Genomic DNA, 26,958 nt, shown 5'->3' on the forward strand with positions numbered 1-26,958 from the left:
AACAATAATATTCATTTTACTGAAAGATGGTCAGCACTTGGGCTGCTGTGGGCAACATGCCAGTTGTCGAAAGGTTAATGTTTCAGCAGCAATACATTAAATTATGAATAATACCGGTCCCAAAATGGAAGGTTATTAGCTCAGTATGCTTAATTAGCTCAGCTAGAACTTTGCCATCAAGTAGCAGTGCCCATTACGGCAGCTGTAGCAATGATGAGGGATGGCAGCATTGGGATTCTAATGCCAGAAGTGGGGGCAGGTAGAGGGGTAGGAGGGGAGCGAGGTGTGTCCTTTATTTTCATTTCATTCAGTGTAGCACTAAGAGAAGCGTCTCAGAAGCTGGTTTCCAGGATTTGAACTCTCCCATAGTTTCTCTGTGAAGACGTCCCGAAAAAAAAAAAAAAAGCAGGAATTACTTGAAATAGGAAAGGCACGGGGCTTGGTGTTGTTGACCCACCATGATCTGCTTCTCCACATCTGCTTGCTGCTTCTTAGCTTGAGACCTAACCTACCACTGTAACATAAGGTACCGCTCACAGGCTGGGCCCATCCATCAGCACCCATCCAACACAGACATTTGTTCAACAGCTACTATGTACCAGGCACGTACAAAGCAGTTAACGAGACGAGACCTAAGGGAGGAGACAGCCCTTAAACAGCCAACGATGTAACTGGTGCATTAATTACAGCCATGTGATTGTCACGAAGGAAAGGTTTTTAGAACGCCAACGCCTAGACTGGAATTGGGGTAGAGGTTCTTGGAGAAGGCTTCCTGAAGAAGTGCCGTTTGCTCTGATATCTAAAGGGTGAGTAACAATTAGCTAGGTGGGTCTCTAGGAAAACTTCTAGGCAGAGAATATCTAAACCATGCATGAGTGTCCAGAAAGAAAGATGCTAGAAAAAGATGCCGGTGTTGCTTAAAAGGAGTAGAGGAAGAACATTGGTCTGCCAGGGCCGTAACAGTGCCATTCGGCACCTAGCTTTGTGTGGGTACGTGTGCTTGTGCGTGTGTGTCCACACCTGTCCCCACAACCCTCTCTTGTTTTTCCTTGCCCTTTCCTGGCTTTGCCCTGCCAGGTGCTCTGGTTTGAAACTCTGAGTTTCCAACTGGGAGCAAGGCCGGGACTCACCCATGATACCATGCCGGCTACACCCCGACTGTCTGCACCATGGCCCAGCTCTACTTAGTACTATTAGTAGCTTGTTTTTCTAAGCCCTAAAATTCATTTTCTTTTCCCGCCTTGCTTCCAGAAAAATAAATAAAAGTGAACACATCACTCATTTAAGACGAGGAATGGAATTTAGGTTGAGTTTTTCTTTCTATTTTTATGATTAGTTAGAATTTTCCTGGGAACGCCGCCAGGAGGGCATTATGGTGAGATAATGTCCTGTATTTAATCAGTGTTGCAATGGCGAACTGCCTTCTGCGGGGAGAGGCCGAGTTAACGCATCCTCCTCTGTCTTGTCTGCTTTCAGGATGCGGTGGGCTAGCCCACAATGAAGACGGCACTGAGAGGTGGCAGGGCTCCAGGCTTGCGTGACGGCCCGCGGGTGGACAGGATGCAGCCGTGACTCCTTCTCTTCACCCAGGACCCATCAGCTCTGAGAGCCCTGAAGCCCCCAAAGTAGCTGAGTCAAAGGGCCCCAAATCTGACCAAAGTGATTAACCTTGGTCCTGCATCCAGTGGACACTCCTGGCATCTTCCCCTGCGGCTTTCAGACGTCTGTTGGCCTGGACACTCTTCTTGCTTTCAAATGTGCATCTCGCCCCTTTGCATCTCAAACACAATGTGTGCAGGGGAAGCGCAAGGCTTCTAAGTGAACCTGAAGTCAGCAACAGGTAGGACCGGATCAGCCCCTTAACTCTGCATGTGCGCGGTCGTCCAGAGAGCCCCAGAAACGCTGCTGGAGGCGACGGCTGGTGGTTTGCAGTTTTCCGAGTTGTTCTTGTTTTCCTAGATGGTTGATCCATCACAGAAGAATGAAAGTCCCTGGCGGTGGTAAAATAGAAAAGGATATCTTTGAAAGATGTCTTAGAGAGATGTCTGAAAGGAAGGAAGAAAATGAGAACCCAGGGAAAAAGGAGAACAGATTTAACCTCAAGGAAGGGAGCACAGAGAATAGGTAAATGGATGCAGATTGACCTTTCTCCGCAATTAGCACGGTGGCCAGGAAAACAGGAGCGTGTGGGGCACACAGAGCCTTTCACATTTACTGTTGTCCCTATGAAGTGTGGGGTCTGCGGGAGCCGTCTGTTCAGGTAAGGGCAGTGGAGAGAACAGGATGCCCCAAGCAACCCATAAATAGCAGGGTGAAGACAAAGTGTTTATTACTTAGCCTCATGAAACCCATATAAGTGCTCTCCCAGGGTGCGAGAGAGCAAGAGCATGTGTGAGCTGGCCCGCGTATGTCCCGGGAGTGGGAGTCCCAGAGCCCATGTTCGCGCTTGGCTTGATTCTATGAAGGCGTCTATTTGATGGAACGTACTGGAACAGTTCATAGCCAGCCCAGCAAACCTTGTGTGGAGACAGAGCTTTCTTTTTCTCTTCCCTTTTCCTGTTTGCAGTGAGAATGAGGCCTTTCTCTTCTCGGCCCTTTGCTCTCCCCAAAGTTGTCTCACGAGGTCATTGCCAGCTGACAGGCTTCCTTTCAGGGCAAGGTTTGGATGGAAACAATACTCTGTTTTCTAGGGGGCTGGTGAGGCTCTGGGCCTATTCCCGACTAGGCTGCCCTAAATTGAAATGGGTTATTGTTTCAGTAGGGCTCTCGGTTTCTACAGACAGCTCGATCTATGTGATGCAGGAATTTATCCTTGTATGTGTGTGCATGTGTGTGTGTAGGGACTACCATAAATATACATACCATCAATATCGAACAATAGAAAGGTGTTTTAAGATCATCGTGTTTGGCTTCAAGCCAGGTTCAGCCACTCACTAGCTGTGTGTCGTTGGGCAAGTTACTTCCCTCTCCTTTCGGGCATTAGTTCAGACTTTCTGTAAGGTATCTTCTCGTTCATTTGTTGACTCTGTGATTGCACAATACTCTATTACCATGTTCGACAATGAGCTTAAAACCACTTTTTTAAAATAGCTTATACATCAACAGAACCAGTTTTCTAACAGCCGTCAAGGATATGTGCTGAATGTTCCACTGAATCTCCTGAATACTGAATTTACTGGTTTGCAAAGGTGAATGGAAAGTAGAAGAGATCTGTGTTGTCAAGTTCTAGGGTCTTGAAAAATCTTTATTGATGTACTCAGGGTTATCATCTATAGTAATCTTTGTCACCAGTGGATAATGTTTTGAGAATTAAGAAACACTTTCAAAAACTATACACTGGGAATTTCTGAATGAGACACTCCCCCCCATCCCCCTGTGCCGCTAGCTCTGCAAACTCTTTCATCTGATGAGGAACAGCAAATAGATCAAAGCAATTCACCGACACTAAGTTTGACTGTTTTTTATCATTATTAGTAATGATCAAATATCATAATATCAAATCTCAGAGGCCTCAGAGGAAATGGTAGGATAGTGACAAGACTTTGCAAGGCCCAGCCTCTAGGATGCGAGGAACCTTCTGGCATAGCCAACCTTGTGCTGGCTGACTTTGCAGAAGTGTCGCCAGCACAGAACTATGTGCCGGCCTTCCAGGAAGGTAAGTCAGTGGCTTAGCCAACAAAGAGGGATTCCCTGGGATTCTGCCAATAAGTGCAGTGGGAATCACAGCCCTACAGCCACCAGATGCCATTGCCAACTCCTTTGTAGATCTCCATGAGGTGGTCTCTCCCAGGCTGGCTGGCCAATATCTTTTTGGAAGAGCTTGACACTGTTGCCTGCCTGGTTAGTGGCCTTACTGCTTTTTAAACATTCCTACCTTGGGGGGCCTAGGTGGCTCAGTCGGTTAAGCATCTGACTTCAGCTTAAGTCATGATCTCACAGTTCATGAGTTCAAGCCCCGCATCGGGCTCTGCACTGACAATGCAGAGCCTGGATGGAATATTCTCTCTCCTCTCTCTCTCTCTCTCTCTGAAAATAAATAAATAAACTTTAAAAAGAATTATAAAAAATAAACCTTCCTACCAACTTTCTTTCCTTCCTTCCTTCCATAAAAATTTATTGAATATATACTTTGTGTCAGATGCTGTTCAAGGTACACAGTACTCATATACTAAAACAAATAGTCCCTGGGCTCAAAGTACTTTCAGCTTCATGAAAGAGATAATCAAGTAGACAAGTAATCACCAATAGAGTTTATTTAAATAAAGTTATATACACTGAACTTGGAGAGCACAGAGTAGAAAGGCCTAACTTGGCCTAGAGGGGGTCCTAGAAAAGATGTTCCTGATAGATATCACTCCCAGCAGAGGAAACACGGCTTATTTGGGAATCATGTGTAGACATTTTATGAATCATATTTAGGATTTGGGGAGGAATCGGGGCTGAAGATGAGTTTGGGCACCCCCAGCCTCAAAGCAACCACAGCTGAGGCTCAGGAGTGCTTCTTCATCCTTCTGCCCTGCAGACAACTCCCCAGGCCTGGACATTGTTGGGAGGAATCTCCACATCTTCACAGTCATTCATAAAAGACATGATGATCATTGTTAAGACCTGCAGGTCAGTCTCCCAGAGTGACATCCCACCTCAGGTTCAGTGACTACAAGGATCGAGAGCCCTGCCTGGCATATTCATCCTATCTAGAAATGAATCTTGATTCACTGGGCTTCTACTGTCAGAGACTATACCTGATTTATGACAGCTAGTGCAGTGTCGATGGATAGTGCAGTCACTACATCCATGATTTAATCACAGTGGAGCCCTTGATGTTTCTTATATTAGACCCTTTGTTCAATGATACAAGTGGTTTCATGTTGGGCAAACTCTCTCCTGTTTAATTTCTCCTTGTTAAAAGATGTGCATTGGTTAAAGAGATGCAAGTGTATTATGTGAAGACGTAGTGCCACATTTGCCTTTGGAAGTAGATGTATGGTTGTGCAGACTACTGAAATCTGGCCCCAGGGCTACGTTATGTCCATATGCAAAGGCCCTACCCAGCCCAAAGCCTTCCAATGAGCGTTACTTTTCTGCTTCTGGCTCTCTCTGGCTACTCCCCACCCTCATACTCCTACCAAGGAGATTAAATAGTATGACCTCCCTTAGAACCCACATAGGGCCAAGATTCTTCAATGACTAGCCAACATGACCAACAGTGTAGGGATAGGGAAACCGATGTCTTAATATCCTTGATCTCCTCAGTCAATGTATTTGACTGCCTTGACCCTCAAGACCTTCTTCATGATGTTTTAAACCTCATTTGATTACCTGGATTTGTGACCCCACAATCTGCTCTGACTTGCCATACCTGCCTGGTCCCTAAAGCCCTTAGTATGGAGCCAGAATTCTCATTTGCTCCAGTAATACCTCCCTTGTTCTTCTCCACGCTTGGATTTGATACAAAGGCAGACTTCATTTAGGTGATTCTTGTGGTATTCTAGGCTATATTTAATCTTAGAGATGGTGAGTACAGGTATATGAAAGAAAAAAAAATGAAAGTGCAGCTTAGCTGATAAACTTTTTTGTTCCTTACAGTTTAAAACATTCCCCGATCTTTGAACCACATTAAATCTCATAATGTATTAGAATTTGGTGACACTATCTTTTACTACTGGAAAGAGTCCAGACTGACATGAACAAAGTAATCTTTTCCATGAAAGAAGACATATGAATGCCACTTGCTTATAGAGTCCCATGGGATTCTTGTCTGTCATCCTCCATTTTTAATTAGAGTTGTAATCATCTCTCAAGAGGCATCTGGAGGCTTCATTAAATCTATCAGCTTCACTATGATATATAAAACTGGTGGTGTTTAAAATCTTGGTCAAATAAAAAATAGCAGGAAGTGGGGCAAAATGTATCTGTCATCTAGGAAGTTCAGGTAAAGTGAGTTTCTCTTTCACTCTACAGGACTCTGACTTTTATGTAGTCAGCACCAAAACAGCACCCTTTCCAGTTGGTACATTTGCTTCGTGTCCACCTCACATTCCTGGAGGCTTAAGTCTCCAGTTACATCATTAGCAGCTGTGGTTCGGGGCTTTTTTTATGACCATGAACATGGCTCACTGATGCTTCTTGCATGATTCCACTGAGCATGCATTCCTTCATGTGTTGAGAAGGAGGCTGCCTTCTGAGCAGAGTTCACTAAGAGCCTTCCCAGTAAGCCACTCTGAAGTAAAACCCGTAGCAACTAGGAGTGTTCCAGAACCTTTCTTCTTCCATTCAGCCTGCCAGGTGGGTCTTTCAGCCTTGATACCCTCCCCTCACTGTAGAACTGCAAAGTATCTGATAGTGTTTGTCACCCTTGAGTTACTTCACATCCACAACAGGTAGTCCCGTGACCCTTTGAGATGGATCAGTCTTTCCAGGTTTGGCACTACAACCATAGCCCTAGACCAGGGGTTTTCATTAATGGCACTGATTATTTTTAACTGAAAATTGTTTTATTTTTTTTTTTTTTTTTGAGAGAGAGAGAATGCATGTGAGCAAGGAAGGGGCAGAGGGAGAGAGAAAGAACTGTAAGCAGGATCTGTACCCAGCATAGAGCCTGACATGGGGTTCGATTCCATGGGGATTCGATTCCATGATCCTGTGGGATCATGACCTGAGCTGAAATCAAGAGTCGAATGCTCAACTGACTGAGCCACCCAGTGCCCCTCATTGAAAATTTTCATTGATATAATTACTATTGGCATTTTGAACCAGATAATTCTTTGTTAGTGGAGGGAGGCATTCCTGGCCTCTACCCACCCGATGCCAGTAGCACCTGTTCTTCAGTTGTAATGAGCAAACGTGTCTCCAGGCATTGACAAATATCCCTTGAACAGGAGGTAAAGTCACCCCGTAGTTGAGAATCACTGCCCTATACCTCATGTGGAACAAGTAAGTAGATGTGGGGCTATCTGGCTTTCCTAGTAGAGGAATATTCTGGAGTATTTGTGGAATCTTCCCTGGCCTCCAAAAAATAGGAAAGACAAAATGTGACCATGAAGAAAGTCACATGAGCCGTAGAAACCACAGGACTTTTCATCATTCGTTTACAGTTGTTCACTCCACTATTTTATGTATCAGAGAATTACTCAGATGTGTTAGCAGTTGTGATGTAGAGAGATGTCTAGCTATCTCATATCCTATTGATCTACTTGGTGCCATCATGGGGGGTCTCGTTAGAATGAAGCCCGTAATATGTTTGCATGTTATGCTCACTTAGGTGGCTCCATTAATCCAGGGTTTTCCTGAAATGCACTTTCCTGTGTCTCATTTGGTCATTGCCACACATTCTAGTAAAGTTATGATGTTTTAGAAACTGTGTCATCATTTCTCAGTGTTTTCATTATCTTTCGTTTCAAAGAATGCCTTTATTCTAACAAGCTCATTTGAATGGGCAGTGACTAAAAGAAATAATTGGGCCTGTGGAGATCTGTCCAGGCATACCACTTCCTTCGTGCCTAAGAAGCCTAGTCTCCTAGTATTCACGGCAGAGTCTGCTTTCATCTTGTACAAAGAGGTAAAGTAAGTTAGTGGGAATGAAATGTAAAATTCATTCATTCATTCAAAGAAAAGTTTTCAAAGTAGGACATTGTGCTAGTTACCATGAGATATTTAGAGACACATAAGACACAACTTCAGAGTTCAAGAGCTCTTTTTCTAGCAGTAGAGTCAAAATGTGGACAAGAACATTTGTAATACAATGCCTAAGTGCCATAGGCATTCAGAACAAGGTCACAGGCAAAGGTGGCTTCTGCACACTACACTCTATTGTCTGGCCACAGATTCTAGAAGGCATGTGTAAATGGCCCTTGAGAATACTTCACTTTCTTCTTCGACATGACAGTGGATCAGGAAAATATGGGAGACAAAGAACAGTTGGGCTTTACCCAGGCATTTGGCAACATGGTAAATGACAATTTGTCCATTTATCTTATGGGGAATAAGGTGAAGTAGGAGTTTCTTAGTAACCAGTTGACCATTGTTGGTGTCACTGTAGAGGGAGATTCTGAGTGCTGCGATATTAAGGCTTTTCATCTTAATCCATGTGTGATTGTCATGAGGTCATATGTTGCAGAATAAATATTTCAACAGATTTTGATAGGCCAAGGCAATGAACCAAATCTAACAAGACAAAATATAACGCAAGAAAATGGAAAGTTTTGTCTTGGATCCAAAAATCCATCTGCACAAATATGGGGGCCAGGTGCAAGCTTGGCAACAGATGTTGAGGAAGCATTCCCCCCCACCCCAGATTTGGGGTACATTAAGAATCATCTGGCATTCTTGTTTAAAATGTGGATTCCAAAAAAATAATAAAAATAAAGTGAAATGTGGATTCCCAGATGTCACCCCGAGATTGCCAGATTCAACAAGTTTGAGGTGGTACCCAAGAATCTGCATTTATCAAGGATCCTGGGTCATTCTGAAATAGAAGCTTCAGTGGGCCACACTCTGTGAGCCACTATCTTAGAGATTTAAATTGATAGCAGGAGGATTCAACCATTGTATTGAGCAAAGTGTAATTAGGAGAACAAAGGAGGTGATGACCTTGCTCTCCTGTACTAGGTGGAGGAGCAGATGTAGATAGTTTACATTTAATCTTGGGACATGACCCTTTAAGAAGAGAGTCAAACTGAAAAGGAGGAGGTGGGGGCGCCTGGGTGGCGCAGTCGGTTAAGCGTCCGACTTCAGCCAGGTCACGATCTCGCGGTCCGTGAGTTCGAGCCCCGCGTCAGGCTCTGGGCTGATGGCTCGGAGCCTGGAGCCTGTTTCCGATTCTGCGTCTCCCTCTCTCTCTGCCTCTCCCCCGTTCATGCTCTGTCTCTCTCTGTCCCAAAAATAAATAAAAAACGTTGAAAAAAAAAATTTAAAAAAAAAAAAAAAAAAGGAGGAGGTGAAAGAACTCAGAATCAGGTCTTGTAAAGAGCAGCTGCAGGAACTGGCAGTGCCTAGCTCAGAAAGGTCACAGAGAAGAGGACAGGACAGGAGAAAGGTTGTCTGTGTCGGGGAATTAAACATGCTCTGTGTCAGCAAGTGCCTCACAAGGTGACACAAGGACCAGTAGGCAAGAGCTACAGGAAAATCACTTTATGCTCAAAATAATGGCCATCCTTCTCCATGCTGTCCACAAGGCTGGGGGTGTTCAATCGTGGACCGCGGAATGTGATTCAATGATTCTTTTAAGAAGTTGAGGGGCGCCTGGGTGGCTCAGTCGGTTGAGTGACCAACTGGCTTAGGTCATGATCTTGCAGTTTGTGAGTTTGAGCCCCACATCCGGCTCTGTGCTGATGGCTCAGAGCCTGGAGCCTGCTTCAGATTCTGTGTCTCCCTCTCTCTGCCCCTTCCCCACTCATGCTGTGTCTCTCTCTGTCTCTCAAAAATGAATAAACATTAAAAAATTTAAAAAAAAGAAGTAGTGAATAGGAGGGTTGAATCTGTGGTAGAATCAGGGGAAGTTTGGTTTGTTTTATTATTTTCTTTAGTAGGAGAGAATAGAGCATGTGTAGGTTTTCAAATATAAATGGATTGATTAAACAAAGATAGGAGAGTGGTGGGGGCAGGCATGCCATGGTGACAGGAGTAGGGAGAGATAAATAAAGAGTAGGGGATTGGGGTGCCTGGGTAGCTCAGTCGGTTAAGCATCCAACATTGGCTCAGGTCATGATCTTGTGGTTGGTGAGCCTGAGCCCCAGGTGGGGTTCTGTGCTGACAGCACAGAGCCTACTTCACATTCATTCTCTCTCTCTCTCTCTCTCTCTCTCTCTCTCTCTCTCTCCTCTCTCTCTCCTCTCTCTCTGCAGACCAAGGCACTGTAAGGTAACATAATGCGCAAGTTGATGAAATTCATTCCAATCATGGTTTCAAGAAACAAGGGTTTGAAATCTGTTACCCAGAGTTAAGAAAGAGCACCATTGGCGGGGGCTTGAGGAGTGTGGAAAAGGTGTGGAGCAACAGCCTCAGGGAATTTGTTCAGCGGTCAGCAAGCATCCGTGGCTGGCTGTTGCACTGTAGAATGTTGTACAGAGTACAGTCCACTCGAGGTCCTTACACCCCCAGCCGTGTTGAGCAGTCTGGAGGCTACAGTGAAGAGCAGGAAGCTCTTGGACCGGGAATCAGCAGAGTGTACCCCAGAAGGACAAAGGAACTTGAATTTCAGGTTCACAAAGATTGGTAAATACCAAGCTGTATTTGTCAAGAGGCCACTTCAGAGTTTAAACAAGCATCTATCTCCATTAAACTTAGAAACCTCCAAACCTGGAGATACCCAGAAGTACCCAAGATATCTGAATTTCGTTTCATTGTGCTTTGTGCTTCCATCTTGGTCTTCACAGAGTTGGAGCTCTGCTGACTTAAGGTTGTGTACATGCAGTGTGTGTTCTAGAAGTGTTGAGTTTTTATGAAACTCTGAGATTTTAGGAAGTGTGAAGACCGCATGGCCACTATAACTTACGTGAAAAGGTGTAAAACTATGAAGTTTTTTACGTACTTTCTCCCATTTTTCCCATTTACTTCCTAGCAGATTTTCAATGGATTTCTGGAAAATAATGGCTTTGACTTGTAGAGACATACAAGATAGACACAATCTAAAAGTTTACCATACCTGTCTTTGGCCTTGAACCCATTGAATTCAGAAATCCATTCAGATCATATCTACATCCATGGGAGAGATCTGGAAACAGGCCTGTCGAAGCAGAGGTCTAAGCTTTGACTGTTTGCTTCCTCATTGTTTTCCCATGATCAACTTTTAAATATTCCTTAACTACTTGTAGAAACACCTCTCCTTTAAGTAGACTTTTTGCAGGGCCAAGTTTTTGTAAGGAAATCTGTTATTGTTGGCTAAAATCATGGGAGAGTAACTTCATTTTTAAGAACTTGGAAAGACTGAAAAGAAGCAAGATTAATGCCTCTATTTTTAAAAAGCAAAGAGGAAGTTCGTAATGTCCTAATCTGGAACTTTACCTGGAAAAAATGATTGCCAAATCACTTCTAGAATAATCTGCAGTGAATACAGTGTTGGGAACTTATATCACTTGACAGAGCAGTCCTGTCAGACTGATTCATTTCCTTCCATGAAAAAGTAACAAGATTTTAGTAGATTGAGGGGAAATGATAAATGTAATCTATATTTTATTTAGCAAGATGCTTGAACCTGCTCCATCCAACATTTCGGTCGATAAATTCAAAAAATTGGGGCATTGGCATTAGCTGTCTAGGGGGCAATTGAGTTCCTATCTTGGGGTCTGGATTTAATAGCACATCCTTTTTGTAACAGGGGAAAAGTTACCTGATCTGCCTTAAGAGGAAGAAATAGAAATGTTAGTAACTTACCCCAAAAGGATCCTTTATGCTCTGAAAAATGTATATCTGATATGTTTGTCATTCATGGTTTTGATTATTTAGATATGCTCAGAAGATGGGTTATGAATCCATGTTTTTTATACAATGAAATAGATGCTTGCTCACAGTCATTCATATACACTGCTTGTACATCCTCCTGAAAATTCCCCGAGAACTTCCTGACAGAATCGGTTCTCAGGCCTCTCTATCACCAAAGAAGGGGGAAAAAAATAAGAGGAAACAATAACTCTGAAAGCAAGTGAGATGTGTGGAAATAAATCTGTCATACTCTGTAATTCCAAAAGGGAAAGATACTTCTGGAAATTCTATTCTGGCCTCGGAAAGAAACTGTTTCTAGAAATGGTGGTAGTATTATGTTGATGATTATTCCTTGGATTTACATATCTCCTGTGCTGCAGGGAGCCCACGCACCTTGATAACTTGTGTCATTTTTAACTATTAATCTTCACAAAACCCTCCCTGAGGAAATCTGGTGGTTTCTTGCATTCCTCATTTCAGTAACCATATGCCCCAAATTAGATATATCAGATACCTGGATATGGAGAAAATTTGTCCTTGATAATATATCTTTATCTCTGCCCCATTTCCCAGTATTGGTTTTCCCCGCTAAGGGAAAGTAGAACGGTCCTACAGAAACTTTCATAAGCCAAAATGGCATAAAGCGAAGCAGCAATTACCATTAATTTATATGGAAACATCTTTGAATGTTTCCAGACCCCCAAATAACCTCTCTTAGGCTTTTCTGTTACCTTAGGACACATCATGGTAACGGACGCCCAAAATAAATTGAGATAAAGCACAGATGCTCACAGACACAGTTCAAATCTCTGGCAGCTGGTGCTGAAATGCCGGGTGTGGTTCTGGAAGGGGCTTGGTGGCTGCTTGGGGTGTGCGTGGTCTCTGTAATGGCTCACTGCAAAGCAAATGCTGAAAGCTATTTTCACTTTTTGCCCTGTTTTTTTTTTTTTTTTTTTTTTTTGTAAAACAAACTTGTCTTAGGATTTCTTTCCATTCATAAAAATAGGTAGTAATGTAGGCTTTTGTGAAAGTGATGTGGAGTAATGTGAACTTTTGAGAAGCGGGGAATACCTGCACCAATGGAGTGAGCCTAGATCCCGTAATACCTAGAAAGAATGTGTTGGATTTGTGCAAGGCTATCTAGTTTGTATAGCCTTTTTCATAATAGCTTGTTCTTCACGCTCCAACCTCACCTGTGCGGACAGGTGAGCAGTGGCAGGATAATATTCACCAGTCTGCCATGTATTAAACACCTGCCAGGTGCCAGGCATCATGAAAGACACTTTATACTAACCATCTCACTTGATCTGCCACCAACCCTGTAGGGTGTGTATTGTTATCTCCATTCTCCATTTTACAAGGAGAAAGCACAGTCCAGCATTAAATGACTTACTGGGAGCCATCGGACTCTTGGTGGCAGAGCTGGGACCAGAAGCCAAGTCTTTGAAGATCTTTACACATTCTAAGTTTTAAGAAAAGACTTTGATTCCTCTAGGTAGTTACACAGTTCTTTTTTATTTAATTTCCTACATGTTAAAAACATTTTTTTAACATTTTACTTTTATTTTTGAAGGAGAGACAGACAGAGTGTAAGTGCAGGGGGAGCAGAGAGAGAGGGAGACACAGAATCCGAATCAGGCGCCAGGCTCTTAGCTGTCAGCACAGAGCCTGACAAGGGCTTGAACCTACACACTGTGAGATCGTGACCTGAGCGGAAGTCAGATGCTTAACCGACTGCACCACCCAGATGCCCCCCGCCAAATTTTTAAACATATTTATTTATTTTGAGAGAAAGAGGACATGTGCAAGTGGGGTACAGGGCAGAGAGCGAGGAGAATCCCCAGCAGGCTCCACGATGTCAGCGCAGAGCCGGTCTTGGGGCTCAGTCCCATGGACCTGTGAGATCATGACCTGAGCCAAAATCAAGAGTCAGATGCTTAACTGACTGAGCCATCAAGGCACCCCTACTTTCCTACGTGTTTTAAAAACTGTGGGTTGATTTGTATATTGTGTATCACTGCAAGGTGTGTCCATCTCTGGCTTGTGGTCCTTCATGCTTGGCTGTAAGGCGTGTCTTTCCTGTGCTACCAGTGTCATCTCTCTGACATCCCTCCCAGAGCAGATTAGGAGAGTGGTTCTGTTCTCTAAGTACCAGCAAAAAACTTTTGTTTTCTGTGGTCATTTTCCATGAAAGAGATAAGTGTTAGGTATCTCAATCAGATTTTTAAAAGTACACTGATGATGAAAAGTGATTGTCAATCCACCTTGTGTTATTGTTAACGCCACTTTGGCCCAGCCCACAGGCTCAGCAGTTGAGATTACTTCCTTTAATAAATAATCATGGAGTAAATGCTTAGAAAAGAAAGAAAGAAAGAAAGAAAGAAAGAAAGAAAGAAAGAAAGAAAGAAAGAAAGGAAGGAAGAAAGAAAGAACCGAATCTCGGAAAAACACTCAGTGAAAGTCCTAACTGTATTCATTCATTCTGAGTTTGTGGAGCATATCTCTATACCCACAACTGTTTTCATCCTGGAATCATTATTAGCAATTTAGTGTCATCATCATTGTCATCCTCCTCATCATCAACATTATCATTATCCTCCTCTTCACCACGGGCACATCACTGAGTAGCAATTAGCACTGTGGGCATTTATGGAGATGTGTACAGAGTATACTCCATATGGTGCCTACCCTTGGGGAAGCAGGTGGGGTAACACATAACATGAATCCAAATATATTCATAAATGCATGTGTGTTTCCACATCATCACAGGTATTGAATAGCGAAACAAATGGATCTTATCAAACATTATTTTGGTGTCTGCTAACTAATCCAAGAAACCTCCCCAGAGAGCTGAATATGAGAAGCTAGGTGAGGTCACTTCCAGCATTGGGCCTCCTCAGGAGGAGGTGAGCCTGAGCTAGACTCAGGGACGGGGGAAAAGAACTTCCTGCACACCCTTTCCCAGATCCCTCCAAGGTTGAAAGGCACCATATCAAAAGACCTCAACTCCTTCTATGGTTTTGTGTGTGTGTGTGTGTGTGTGTGTGTGTGTGTGTGTGTGCACGCGCGCACACGTATGTTTTGTTTTGTTTTTTGTCTTGTTTTTTTGTTTGTTTGCATGATTCCCACCACCCTGTATCTCATCCTGGCTTTAGTTTGACAAACAAGGATAATAACTGGATAGTGTAGAATTCTTAACAGAGGCATCTCAAACCCACAGCTGGGAGTTTGGAACCTGTGCTCCACCCTATTCTTTTGTGCTTTTACTTGGGCCAGGGCCCCATAAATATTCATGGAGATGGTAAGAATGACATTGAGACTCTCCTTACCACTTTATTTGGGTTCTAAAACCACAAAAATCATTTAATTGACCAACAGAACTATCTACCTAATTGACAACTCAAAACAGCGAGTCCTTGGCCTATAACATTTGGAAGTTTAAAATTAGAACTTGCACAAAATATTTAAAGCTAGGAGAAAGTTCTCGACTCCCAGCATGTCTAAAGAGGATTTAGATCTTGACATGCCTGAAGAGACATGTCTGTGACTGGAGCTTCGCAAAAGCCCCCCACCCCGACCCCTGGCTGGCTGTGTACATTGACCTATGAAAAGGTCTCTCTATAAGGTGACTTCATAATATCTGAATTCTCTCCTCCCTGGCTGCCAGGGCCATTTAAATGTGCACTGGAAATGTTTTTCAAGAAGTAGGAATGCATGTGAACATTGAAGAACTACTATTTTAATGTTGAAGGTCCTATTCTTAGATTTTACTAGGGTCTTCCAACAGGATGCTATATTCCTGATTTTCAACATAACCCAATGATAAATATGCCCATTAAAACACTCTTGTCATGGGACACCTGAGTGGCTCAGTTGGTTAAGCGTCTGGCTCTTGATTTCAGCTCAGGTCATGATCTCAGGGTTTGTGAGATCAAACCCCATATCAGGCTCTGAGCTGACAGCGTGGAACCTACTTAGGATTCTCTCTCTCTTTCTCCCTCTTTCTCTGCTCCTCCCTCACTTGTGCTTTCTGTCTGTCTCATAATTAAGGGAAAAAACACGCATGTCCTCCTCGTAGAGTTCTACCTTTATGAGTGTTGGGGACTATGAGTTCACAGGTAAGTAATGATTAGTTACTGATCTCACTCTTTTTAAAAATGTTTTTATTTTAATTCCAGTTAGTTAACATACAGGGTTATACCGGCTTCAAGTATGCAATATAGTGATTCAACACTTCCATACATTACCTTGTATTCATCACAAGTGCACTCCTTAATCCCCATCACCTGTTTCACCCAACCCCCAATTCCCCCACCCTCTGGTAACCACCAGTTTGTTCTCTATAGTTAAGAGTGTTTATTGATCTCTCACTCTCTCTCTCTCATACTCCCCCCTTACTTGTTTGTTTGGTTTCTTCAGTTCCACATATGAGTGAAATCATATGGTATCTGTCTTTTTCTGACTGACTCATCTCATGTTATACTCTGTAGCTCCAGCCATGTTGTTGCAAATGGCAAGATTTCATTCTTTTTTAGGGCTGAATAATGTTCCATTGTATATATTAATGACCTCACTCTTGCATGACTTCACATGCCTCCCTCTGCCTCCCTGCCTTACCCCAAACTAAAAGGTGTAGGAGCCCAGGAGATGACGGCCTGGGTGGGAGATGGGAGCAAAAGAGCTCTGAGAGCCTGCTTTCTGCCCCTTTGCCCGGGCCAGTCAGTTCCCTTTGAAGGCACCCGTTGTTTTACCCTCTGGCCTCACAACCTTGCAGGCCACTTCTGAGGCAGTTTCCAGGGACATCGTATCTCCACCTTTCCATTAGGATAAATAAACAGTTTGGGACTCCCGTGTCTTTATTAAACATTTCCTCTAAACTGCAGGCTTTGGCTCTGAGCCCACGTGCACCAAGCAAGCTGTCCGGGAGCAGCCGGACCCCAGAGCCCTGCCACTTGGTTCCTCCTATAAATAGCCCTCCGAACAGGCAGCAGGCACCTGCGCTGACCACTGCCCCCTCCTCTCTGCCTCCATCGTCTTCCCAGCTCTCCAGGTTGGGAAGACGCCGAGACGCCCCCTCAGCCCCAGACAGAAGGAGTAGCGGCAGCTGCAGCGAGGTGCGTGTGCTCGGTGGCCCCGCCAAGGCCAAGAGCCGCTGGGACCCTGTGGGCCGGCCGTGGGGAAGGGAAGGCACCCCATCCTGCAGCCGTGAGGAAGCGTGGGAGGGAAGCTGGAAGAACGAAGGCTGCAAACAAATAAATAAAGAAGGCATGTTTGACCAACCCCCCAACACCTAAATCTCCAAGTCCACTGGAGCAGGAAATTGAGTGGCTGAACGGAGCGGCCTTGCTCTGCCCTCCCCCCACCCTTGGCCTGGAAGGTTTTCCAGGCCTTCCAGAGGTTTTTGCTTTGTTTTCTTTTTTTTTTTTTTTTTTTAATAAATCTCCAATCTATACAGAAAGAGGAAGTTTGTTTTTAAAACAGCGAAGATTCAGTGGCCACGGACGTGAAAGAGATTGGAAGAGGAAGAAAAAGGCTTGTTGAAGAGAAGGAAAAAGGGTTCCCAGAAGTCTGCGTGTGTGTGCGCGCGTGTGCGTGCGCGCCCGAGACGGTCTAAGAGGCGGCCTACAAGGAGAAAGAAAACAAAGGAAAGTGTGACAGAGAAAGACAGAGAAATAAGTGGGAGAAGGCGCGAGTGCGGGGGGAGGGGCCGGGCGCCGCACGAGGCGCAGAGGCTGGACGCCGGAACGCAGGCACGGCCGGCGGGAGGGAGGGAGGCGCACATGTGTGAGAGAGAGACAGTGATGTCAGCATTTCCTTCTGGATTGGTCACGTGGGCCTTGCCAGGTAAACAGACTGGAAATAGACTCCATAAAGGCAGAGCCTGCTGGGGGAGGGTGGAGGCGCTGGCGCTTCACCCTTTCCTCTCTGCTGCGCCCTGACCGAGCTGGTTTTCGTGTTTGCGACAAGGTGGTCTCCGAGTGGAATTGCCTTTTTATGAGCCAAGGACTATGACTCAGGGAGGGAAAGCTATTTGCTTTTATAATTAGCTCTAGGACTTTTGAGACGCTTTGATTTCAAAAGAGAATGGAGGTGGGGATGTGTGCACGTCTAAGCTCAGATGCTGTGAGAGTGTCTTGGGTAGGGGATTGCTTATCCTCATTTGTCTCCTTCCAAGGGGGTGGGGGTCAGATGGGTCTAGATCCAGGATGGCTTGGAAGGCCGCCGCCGTTTACAATAAAAGGATCGGATGCTGTGATGATCCATATTAGGAAACAGGAAATGCTAACAGGCCCTAGGTGAATATATTCTCCTAGGATACAGCTCCGAATGTGACCCTGGTACCACAGGGAGGAATGGAGACCCAGGAAAGTGATGAGGTGACAAAAAGTCCTACCTGTGACTCAAGCAGTTTTTTCAAAGGGATATAAAACCAATCCCCATCCAAACCGTGGCAGGAGTTCAGGGCATTGTAGAATGGTGGAAGCATGTCTGGAAACTTTATCTGAAAAGCAGAGTAGATGGAACAGGTGATTTTTCCACCTGGAAAGCTCTAGAGTCCAAAATGGTGAGAGGCTCTTTCTTCAAATTTCCTGGAAATGGGGCCTTTGCCTCTCTGATGAAATAGCTTCTTTAGGTTGTTCTTTGAATGATTCGGAATTGAAATGAACTACCTCATTTTGGTCATAATTTTCTACGTCCTTGTGGAAATTTGGCCAAACCTGTGAGGAGAGTGACGAACTATCCCAGTTTCTAGAGCTGAGGGGATTCCTGGGATGCAGTTTTAAATCTGGAACAGTCTTGGGCAAAGTGGGGCTAGTTGGTCAACTGTAGTGGGAGGCCCAGTCTAGTTATAATAAGATAACTCATGTCCATCCTGTTCCACCAACAAACAGAGCAGCAAACCCCTTTCATTCCCTATCATCTTTCTTCCACAGTTCCCCCACCCTCATTTCTTTCTCTTAACTGTCCCTGAGCCGTTTATAGCAGAGATGACTGCAAGACAAATTTGAGTGGATGTGACTCTGTACATGGACTTGGGAGCTGGCAGAATACAGCGGAAACTGAAGAGTTGGCTTTTGTTGCACCTGGGGAAAAAAGAGGAGGGGGAGGGGACTGGGCATCCTTGCCTCCTGTCCCTCCCCGCCCCCAACCTTCCTTGGGCCCTGGGAGGAGGAGGAGCCCATCAGCACCACAAGTGTACTTTCAGCCCTTGGATTGAAAGATAGATATTTGATACCCCTCTCTGCTAACAAAATACGTCACTCTGACAAGATTCCAGCCCAGAGTTATTTTTGTGGCATTATGTAATTGGATTGCCTGGTCAGGAGCACTTCCTTAACAAGGCTTCGGCAGCCCCTCGGTGTGGGCCTGGCCAGTCCTGCCCGGTTACCCACTCTGCTTCAGCCCAAGACGAGACAGCTAACCGCAGCAAAGAGATGTCAGCCTATGCCACTGACCTAACTGCCCCATCCCCTCGCTGCAGAAGCCCCGGAAGGAGGACTTCAGTACCCGGTCACACATGCCTTGGCCAGAGTTGGCTGAAGACTCTCCCATAGCCAAACCTCAGTACCACAAACCGGGCATTTTTGTTCTGAGGGGGCTGCGGGCCTGCTGCTGCAATTCATGCCACACAGGCAGTCGGAACCTGAGAGCTCCAGGAGCAAGCCCCAGCGTGACCAGGCGCCCCTCCGCAGGCCTGCCATCTGGATGTCACTCCCCTCTCTTCTTCCCCAGCTTTCTGAATTTCCTCACATTTATTCCTGAGTAATTGGTCATCTGATCATCCCTTCCTGTTAGCCTGCTGACTCACAGAAGTTAGGAACTTGTCTGAGCTTCAGACACAGTAAGAAAATTGACAAAGAAAAACAACAAGAAAAAGGCCTGGTGCCATCTTGCCCTGGTATGGCCCATTGCGGGCCCGCCATCGCAAGGGTACACTGGCAGTTGTTTCGGGGTGATGTTATGTTGCTGTCACCCTGGGGTGGGGGCTTGTTCATCTTTTTTCATTGTCATTTCTGTCTGTGGCCTTTAGAGAACATCCTCCATGACTTTCTGTGATGTGTCTCCCAGCCCGGAATCCATATCTAAACCAGAGAACCTTTCCCGGAATATTTTTCTTTCCCCCTTCTCAGCCCACGTGCACTACATCTCTCCTCTTATTTTTCCTTGAGCCCCTGCTTCTCCTGACCTTGACAAGAAGCAGACGGTGTAATAGAAATAGCTTTAAAGCCAAACGGTGCCGCGTTCGAATTCAAGCTGAGCCACTTAAATGGCTGTGTGATCTCAGTCTCTCTGAATCTGATATTCCTCATCTATAAAATGGGACTAATAATACCAGTTTCCCAAGGCTACTGGGAGTATTGAATGCGATTCATGTAAAGTGTCTGCCAAGGGACTAACACATGGTGGGTGCTCACCAAATGTAGGGTTTTCAACAAAGGTAAGGAGGAAGAGAAAAGGGCGAATTTGCCAGGCTCCTAAGAGCTAACCTCCGTCCCCCTTAAGATACCACTGGTCTCCTCCTGGAATGCCCTCGTTAAGGGTGCAGAACTGAATCTCACCATCATTGGGGGGATGGGGTCAGGAGGGAAAGGGAAAGGGTTCCTGCCATAGAGACCCCCATGGGTGTTCTTTCTGGGGAAGCTTCCCAGTCTGAAAATCTCTCCTCTACCTGCCTCCTTACAGTCAGGGTCTCCCTGTACGCCCTTCCAATGCTGGCCACTAAGTTGAGTGTATTAGCTCTAGTTTTGCCTGCACCAAGTTGCAGGGGCCACCAAGTACCCAGAACAAAGGAACGAGGGGGGACAAGTGTGGTTTCTCTCAAAGTGCCCACATGTGTGAACCTTGCATGCCTGTTGCAATGTAGATAGAGGTCATTCCAACTCCACAGTAGGAACTAGTTGGAACCCATAAGTCAGGGATCCCTAGACCAAAGTGAGGTCCAAATAGCCACAGGCAAAATGATGGGGGAGAGAAGGAAGGAGAGGTTCCCTGGAGACGGGTGGAGGTGAGAAGACCAGCGCCCCGGGGCACCTCTCACTGAAGTGCACAATCTGTGAGGGGCTCTGACGTCAGCTGTACCTGCAGGGGCGAGGGCGAGGTGGGGGAGAGCCTGTGGCAGAGTGCATTTGTTCCACTTGGCAGGAAGCCCTTCCCTGAAGGCTGTGAGTTTAACCTTTAGCATTCAAGTGTCGGGGCTGAAGTGTTGTTCGGAGCACTTCTTCCTGCTGCAGTGCTCCCAAACCAAAGAGAGGGAGGGAGGTCTACAGAACTAAACACGCAGACACGGCACTCCTCAAGCCAGGCCCTCGCTAACTCTAAGCATCCAGTCCCACCTTCTTGGCTAGCCCAGTGTCTGGTCAGCCTTAGTGGTGAGCAGGGCCCCAGGTCGGGGCGGGGTGGGGAGGGTGGCTCCCCATTCCCAACTCTCCCTGGGCTGGCCTGAGCTGGAAGCGGCCCCCAACTGCCCCCTGTGGTCGCTGCTGCTCGCCCACTTTGGCGCCCCACAGGTACCTGTGTCCTGAAAGAAGCTGGGAAGCCCAATGAGGGCAGTGGACAGGGAATCAAACCACCAGCTGCCAGGGGTGGGGAGGAGGATCAAAGCCGGAGGCAGGCACTGGGCTTGGGCAGCTCAGCTCAGGCCTGAGCTGCACCTTCGACTTTCCTTCTTCTCCCCGGGCCTGCGGGTTTTTCTGGGGGTGCCCCGCAGGGGCGTAATGGAATGCTCAAATTGTTCCATGGGGGCCAGTTGAAGGGGTGAGGGGCCTTGCTAAGCACGTACCTGTGCTGGCTTAAGCTCCCCAGCTGGCCTCTCCGGGGGCCTGAGAGACCAGGCTTCCTCTCAGGAGCCCGAAACGGCAGAAGAATAAAAATTGCCCAAAATGGGGCTGGGTGTGCCAGACATTAAGGACATATGCCCTGGCTAAGTGAGCTGTGGTCAGAGTCTCAGGAAAACTCGCGATCCTTGAGGTCATGGTTCCTGGGGAGGTGGGAACAGCGCCTGGTGTCCATGATGCTGAGCCCAGGGGGCAGGAGACTAGATGTAAAAAGGGCGTGTCCCATGCCAGGACCAGAGGAAACTGGCATCGCATCGAATATTCCTGCTGGCCCGCTGAGCCCTGGAATTAAACAGGGAGGTGGCCATGCTCACAGGGGACCACTGCCCTGTGTACTGTCCTGGCACAGGTTGGGCCCGCTGGACATCTGTGGGGAGCCCAGCTGGCCAGAGCCCCAGCCCGCGCACCCCCGGGGTTGGCACCCACTGGATTTCTCCAAGACTGCGGGGCTGCACCCTGCCCTCCACCCCCGGCCCTCACCAAGCGCTGGCCCCAAATTTCGTGTCATCCGTGCAGGAAGATCGAGTTTGCCTTTTTCTCTATTTCTAAGAATTGGAAACAAACGAATTGGAAAAATTTTGCCTTGGAAAAATATCTGTTCGATGTCGTTTGGTGTTTAAATTGTCCTTGGAATTTTTTTCAGCTTCATTTGAAAAAGAAAAGGAAAGTTGATGCGTGCCCCAAACCTTGTTTCTCTTTAAACCATCCCCCTTAGACGTGCAGTCTGTTCCTGCAGATGTTTTCTGGGGCGAAGAGAGTGAAATGGAATGGGAGGGAGGATGAGAACTGGGAATCTCTGATTTTAAATCCCATTACTGGCTTTGAGGAGAGGCACAGAAAAAAAAATCAGGAAAAGATAGTTCGTCCCCCACTGATTTTCTTCACTTCAAAGATTTCCCTCGCCCCTTAAATCAGAAATATTATGGTGCTAGGTATTTCTCAAGAAAAAAAATGCACATGTTTCTTCAGAATACATACACGGTATAGGTCCCTTTTTACATTTCTCAGCAAAAAAAAAAAAAGGGGGGGGGAAGGCACTCAATTCCCTGGCTATTAAACAAGCCATGCCTGCAAAAAATGCAGGCATCGGGGACTGCTCAGCCGCGCATCCCTCCATTAGCGCACGCCTGCGTGTCTGCGTGTCAACAATGCACGTGCTACCACGGCACGGACTCCCCACGCCAGCCCTCATGGGCGCCACGCAAATGGGCACCCGGTCTCATTTTCCCGCTGTCAGCCCTACCCCCAAGCCCGCTGCCCGTGCCTCTCCAGGATCCCTTTTTTTCTGCCTCTGGCTGGCAAGTCAGAAACCTCGATCTTTTCCCCCCAAGTTATGCCCTTGGAAATCCCCAAAGCGAACACAGCCCGACTGGGGGGTTCTTGCCCTCAAGTTGTTCACTTTGTTGTGTAGAGATAAGCCTAGTTCTCTTCTTCACCTGCCCCAGGCTGTAGATGTAGTGCAAACTTCTGGTACCAGGTCACCAAAAGGCAAGCCAGTGCTTGCCAGTAGTACAGGCTGTGTGGAACCCAAGAGAGCCACCAACTCAGAGGCGACTCCTGCCCCAAGGTTGGATCTCAGATTTCCATTGCAAAGGAGCCGAGGAAACTGGAAATCTGACTCAAACCTTGGAACTAATTGCCCTGCATTTTCACAGTGCACCATGTATTGGAAATGAAGGGCAGGCTTCATCACTTGGAACTCTTTCAGTGACCTGAGCGCTCTAAGTTTGGGGCTAATTCTTTAAAGGTTTTACTTCTGAGATATAGGGAAGGAAGAATGAAAGAATGAAACATACCCACAATCCTTGTATTGGGGATGACACTCAAGAGTAGGTTGTGGTCTCTTTTGAATCGGGAGTTCAAAAGAAAAAAAAAAAAAAAAAAAAAGGCTTGTTCCCTCCCCCTTGCCCCAGGGATGAAACCTCTCTAGATTCGAGCAGCCAATTTGGTTTGATATCCGTGGTTTGGAGGCTGTGGCGGGGTTAGGGGTGCAGGGGCTAGGAAGACAGACCTCAGCTGCCTACTGGACCAGCAGGTCTACTCTTGGCCCTGGAAGCAGAAGCGGAAATCGGGGTGATTCGCCCTCGCTCTGACAGCTGGAGGGAGCGTCTGGGGCGCGCGTCACCGAGCCTCCGCGCAGCCGTGCCCAACATGCCTTGTATGTGGACCTCCTTGCTCGCTCAGCTCCCTATCTACTCTTAGCATCCCCCACCTGCCTCGCGTCCCCCAGGGATCTAATTCTCCGTTCTCTCTGTCATTTCCAGCCAGTTCTTTTCCCACCAAAAACTCCTTTTTCTTGGAGTAACTTTCCAAAAGAGCTGTCGTTGTCCTAAAGTCCAACCTCGTGGGGTGAATTTGGGAAGCTCTTTCTCAGTTGAAGCCCCTTTAGTGGACACCACATATACGCCCCCAGGGTCCCCAGGACATCACCTGGGCACTGAGCCCCACAACCTGGTGCTTCCGTGCAGCGCCAAAACAAAAGGGGACTTCAGACGCTTTGCTCTTTGCCAGTGAAACATCTCACAAGCAAATCTGAATTTGGGTGTTGGTTATCTTTCAGGCTTGAAAAATATTTTGACAAAAGTATTCTCCGGGCTGCCCAAGTTGGGGGAAAGAAAGCTTTTGACCGAGAATATGGGCAGAAAGCAAGAAGCTGCATGTAATGGATACCACTGTGTACATCCGCTCAGGACGATGAGGGACTATGAGGAGCATGACCCGAGTCTGCGAGGCTGGCGCCAACATCCCAACTCCCCCCACCCTGCCAAGGGCACCCCTGTTTTCCACAAACGGGGAGCAGTTTTTGCCCAGACCCATCTGCTCCCCCTCTGGTGCATTAAGAGCAAACTTTCTGAGGCTTGGATAACAGTGGCTGAGCCGTAGGATACAGCTGGGGATGGAACAGTTCTGGATGCTCAGAAGAACCTCACCCCGCACCCTTAGGAGAAAGGGGAACTGTTCGATTTGTCTGGGGGTCACAAGGTGGGCTGGTAGGTTCGGGGAGGGAACGGATGGATGGAGCGCCAAGTGCCGCGCCTGGCTGCCTCTGTCTCCACTTTCTCCCTCCCTACCTCATCTTCTGCCATTTCCAGAGGCAGGAGAAAGGTGATCTCGGACTTGACCCCTAAATCACAGCTGCTGGTGGCTGCACCTCGCTCCGGGATGAACGCTGCCCCTTCCCAGAGCTCGGGCAGCTTAACCCTTTCGTTCCCTGGCGCTCAGGGGCCGGCGGCAGCGGCGCCTCTGACCCCGGAACCGGAGCAGCCCTCCTCCACGGGCGCGGTACCTTGGATCCCACCAGGAGACCACAAAAGGGCGAGACTGCAGGGTGCTGCGAGCCTGGGGCAAGGGCCGGCCAGCCCGGAGCGCTGCCAGGGAACCCGAGGAAGAGCCAGAGTTAGCGGAACGAAGAGGGATGTTTGGATCGTGTTAACTACCCAGACAGATGCACTTCAGCATGTCTGCATTTATGGAATCCATATGTTGTCGTGGCAAATGAAAGGACAGTAACACATACATACAATAGACTTAGAATAACAATACACATTCAGAAAGGGACCCGCACATTCTTCACCCTGCAACCCCTCTCTTAGATCTAGCTCTAGAGTTGTGCGCAGAGGCGTCCTTTCAACCTCCCCCTGCCTCCTCACGGGCTTGCTTTTTTTTTTTTTTTTTCCTTCTCTTCCTCTTCCTTTTTTTGTTTTTGTTTTTGTTGTTGTGTCCCCCCAACCCCCCAGCAGAAGAAAACCCAGGGTCCAGAATCTAGGCTCTTTGGAAGTGAGATCTCCTAAGATCCCCTTCACCTCTCTTCCCCCTTAAGACTGGCCCACGGCATCTTTAACCCTTGGACCAAATAATAGCTGCTCACATTGTAACCCCAGATTCTGAAAATTGCAGGGAAGCAAACTCTTACTCAAATTCACCATTCACATCTTCATCATTAAACCAACACTTCTATGTTATATTTGCAAAAAAGTAGCTTCCAACAGATCTGGAAACAAAAACGCCTAGCGAGAGAGCACACACAGCATAGCTCTGTATAGTACCTGCATTGATGTATACCTTGTATATTTGTGTGCACATATATTCACAGCACACACAGAGACGCAAAGACATCTAAAGCCATTCAAATGTATATTTATGTACCCATTTATGCATATATCTTTGTGTTTCTATCCATTCATTTGGGCGAGAGGCAGAAATACATACATCAATGCAGTATTTAGCCTACATTCTACTTTCTCTCCCTACTGTAAATGTCTTAAAAACAGATTGGTCTAAAATTTTCTGCCCTCTTGCCAGCTAAATGAAGGATTTAGATTCTGAATTTCTTGGTCCCTTTTTTCATTTTGTACATAAAATAATCCATACAGATGCTGGATTATCGCCTAAGCATTATTCAATCATACAAGCTTGGTACCTCTCCTCCTTATAACGAATTCACTGAGTAAAATTAGCATAAGTATTTACCAGATTAAGCTGACATTTTCCTATATTGCAACATGAAATACATTTATATCCAGAATTTCCCCCAAATAGCCTATACCAGTGGAGATACTGACTTCCTCCGCGCTGTTTTGTGTAACAAGCTACAAGTTCGCTCCTTGTATCATTTACATTTTTAAGAGAAAATAAATACAAAGCATTTAAGTGAGTTTTCAAGATCTACAAGGAGAAATTAAAATTTCCTGCATCTTAAAAAAAAACCCAACAATTATGAAGATTCGTGAAGACAGATAAATTAGAGACAAATATACTCCTGAAGGTCTGAACAATTTTCCTTACCTGATATATTATGGAAAAATTCAGAATTTACCAGTCTTCTTTCAGTCAGCTACATTTTACACTGACCTGCACTTTGGACTGAAAGGGAAAAAAAAAAGATTAACTGTTGCCAATGAAAAATTTAAAATAATAATCAGAAACCGGACAAACTGAAGTTAAAAATATACAATGGTTACAATAAAGATAAATATTTATTTAATCAAAGTAGAAGTTGTGTTTGGACTGTAGGAATGTTTCATCCTTCCCTTAAAAAAAAAAAAAAATCAAGAAAGAAAAAAGCCAGAGTCTTTGCAGGCTCCTGGAGAGTTCCCATTGTCCAGGGCTATCGAGAGCCCAGAATGGCATTAACCTCACAAAAGACACATTGTGCAGGGGACAAAAAAAAGCCCCTTCTTCTACAATAACTTTTAGCTTTTTTATTTTTAGAAAATGACAAAGGTTTTGCAAGCACTGACTGGTGAAACCTGTAGCAAGGCAGGCTGGGCTTGGCTTTATTGATCAACTGTCCCGCATGGAAAAGCAGCCAGGAAAAGTTTGAATGGCAATCCAGATTTGGCTCATAGAGAGGAAACCCCCGATTTTTCTAAATGTATTTTCTTTTTTTCTCTCTAAATAAAACAGCATTATTCCCAGAGTGAATTCACAAGGATTAGATGAGGTAACCCTGCAAAATCCTAAACCGGTTTTCTCCCCCTAGTCTTCACTAAGAACCTGCATGCTCTTAAGAGCATTGGAAAATCTCTCAAAATGAAGAATTCCTTTCTAATCAAATACATTTCCCGATTAATTCCCAAATTCTTTCTAAAATAAATAATCCAGCGAGGCTGGTAAAAAAATCTTTTTTCTAAGAAAAATAAGTTTTGGTGCGCGCTGTCTACCTGATGTTACAGGGTTCACTTCTAAAGCCTTCAGAGACATA

The 26,958-nt window shown here is 45.9% G+C and overlaps 1 long non-coding RNA gene across 1 annotated transcript; it reads right to left on the reverse strand.

Annotated features, from left to right (window-relative positions):
- Positions 1 to 16,515: 16,515 nt before the first annotated feature.
- Positions 16,516 to 26,090, reverse strand: LOC107180392. Its single transcript, XR_001511161.2, has 3 exons — positions 26,040 to 26,090; positions 17,813 to 17,920; positions 16,516 to 16,660 (listed from the first exon to the last, which is right to left on the reverse strand). It is a non-coding gene; the product is annotated as an uncharacterized LOC107180392 (long non-coding RNA).
- Between the last annotated feature and the right edge of the window lie 868 nt (positions 26,091 to 26,958).

This window comes from Panthera tigris, chromosome E2, assembly GCF_018350195.1.
Source record: "Panthera tigris isolate Pti1 chromosome E2, P.tigris_Pti1_mat1.1, whole genome shotgun sequence".
NCBI classification, from domain to species: domain Eukaryota; kingdom Metazoa; phylum Chordata; class Mammalia; order Carnivora; family Felidae; genus Panthera; species Panthera tigris.